Below are 2,500 nucleotides of genomic sequence, written 5' to 3' on the forward strand. Positions count from 1 at the left end.
CAACTGCGATACAAACCACCAGCGAGAACCGCTGGGGCGACCGAGCAGCAGACGGCGTCGCGGCGCCGAGTGCCGGGCGGCGGCGCATCCTCAACGCACACAGTCCTCAATCGGACCAGCACACTGCAGATGTCCACCGCGCTTCGCACCGGGCCGGCGAGGACCCACTTTGGCTGCACGGCGCCGCGCGCAGGGTGCCCCGGCGCGCAGCTGCGCCGCCTGCCGCGTCCGTCGGCCGGCGCGCCTGCCACTGGGCGCCCCTACCAGCCGGCTGTAGCGCGTGCGCCCACGCACCGCGCGGCCAGCACGCCGGGCGGCCCCCCCTCACCGGCCGGGGACAGTCCCACCCACCCACAGCCGCGTATCGCTTCACACCCAGATTCACATTCACGTTCGTTGGTATGGTGGGGACCGCTTCGTAGCTGTACCGATCGTTGCCCTCACAGATGTACCTCCAGCAAGGACAACCGCACCACAACGGGTTACCAGTTGTTCATTTGCGTAACGTCACCAGTAAACGTACACGTCCATCCCCGTTTGCAAAGTCAACTATTATTGCATGCCTGCCTGTCAGGTGTCAAGACACACTACATCCGCTCACATCCACGCAACAAAATGTGCCCGACTAGAGGGCACGTGGAAGGTGCCCCCGTACGTATGCGATGTCCATTGCGCGACCAACTGTCAACCGGCCTCTGTAGCATGTCGCAGATGTGGAACGCGGGGCACCGTGCTATCACATTGTGTGAGAAGAGACTACTACGTCTGCATACACGCGCCACTACATGAACAGACGGCTCATGCTGATCGCCATCCACTGCGTCCATTACTCCCACACGTCTCTATGGCGTACCACACTGCAATGCAGCTGTTATGGGGAGATGACACGTAGCTGTGTACACAACATTCTGAGCGGGTTGCGGTTGGACAATACATTAATGTAACGTGTCATATGCCAATTACAGAGCAGGGTAAGGCACAACTTGGGTTAGGTTAAGGCACAACTTGGGTTAGGTTAAGGCACAACTTGGGTTAGGTTAAGGCACAACTTGGGTTAGGTTAAGGCACAACTTGGGTTAGGTTAAGGCACAACTTGGGTTAGGTTAAGGCACAACTTGGGTTAGGTTAAGGCACAACTTGGGTTAGGTTAAGGCACAACTTGGGTTAGGTTAAGGCACAACTTGGGTTAGGTTAAGGCACAACTTGGGTTAGGTTAAGGCACAACTTGGGTTAGGTTAAGGCACAACTTGGGTTAGGTTAAGGCACAACTTGGGTTAGGTTAAGGCACAACTTGGGTTAGGTTAAGGCACAACGTGGGTTAGGTTAAGGCACAACGTGGGTTAGGTTAAGGCACAACGTGGGTTAGGTTAAGGCACAATGTGGGTTAGGTTAAGGCACAATGTGGGTTAGGTTAAGGCACAATGTGGGGGTAGATTGCGGTACAAATTGCATTACATTGCGGTGCAAATTGCATTACATTGCGGTGCAAATTGCATTACATTGCGGTGCAAATTGAGTTACATTGCGGTGCAAATTGAGTTACATTGCGGTGCAAATTGAGTTACATTGCGGTGCAAATTGAGTTACATTGCGGTGCAAATTGAGTTACATTGCGGTGCAAATTGAGTTACATTGCGGTGCAAATTGAGTTACATTGCGGTGCAAATTGAGTTACATTGCGGTGCAAATTGAGTTACATTGCGGTGCAAATTGAGTTACATTGCGGTGCAAATTGAGTTACATTGCGGTGCAAATTGCGTTACATTGCGGTGCAAATTGCGTTACATTGCGGTGCAAATTGCGTTACATTGCGGTGCAAATTGCGTTACATTGCGGTGCAAATTGCGTTACATTGCGGTGCAAATTGCGTTACATTGCGGTGCAAATTGCGTTACATTGCGGTGCAAATTGCGTTACATTGCGGTGCAAATTGCGTTACATTGCGGTGCAAATTGCGTTACATTGCGGTGCAAATTGAGGTAGGTTAAGGTGCAACACAGGTTAGGTTAAGGTGCAACATAGGTTAGGTTAAGGTGCAAGATGGGTTAGGTTAAGGTGCAAGATGGGTTAGGTTAAGGTGCAAGATGGGTTAGGTTAAGGTGCAAGATGGGTTAGGTTAAGGTGCAAGATGGGTTAGGTTAAGGTGACATAGGTTAGGTTAAGGTGACATAGGTTAGGTTAAGGTGACATAGGTTAGGTTAAGGTGACATAGGTTAGGTTAAGGTGACATAGGTTAGGTTAAGGTGACATAGGTTAGGTTAAGGTGACATAGGTTAGGTTAAGGTGACATAGGTTAGGTTAAGGTACAAACTGGGTTGTGTTATGGTACACATTGCGTTGTAGTACAGTACACGTTAGGTTTGGGTACGGTACACAATGTGGTATGGGATGGCGTGTTGTGGGGGGGAGGGGGGGGGGGAGGTTCGTTGATATCGACCGTAGGACGTGGATGCCCGAGGCAGCGTCAGTGTGTCAAAGGAGTTATGTCACGTCGGGATGC

Source organism: Schistocerca cancellata, unplaced genomic scaffold, assembly GCF_023864275.1.
Source record: "Schistocerca cancellata isolate TAMUIC-IGC-003103 unplaced genomic scaffold, iqSchCanc2.1 HiC_scaffold_1044, whole genome shotgun sequence".
NCBI lineage: Eukaryota > Metazoa > Arthropoda > Insecta > Orthoptera > Acrididae > Schistocerca > Schistocerca cancellata.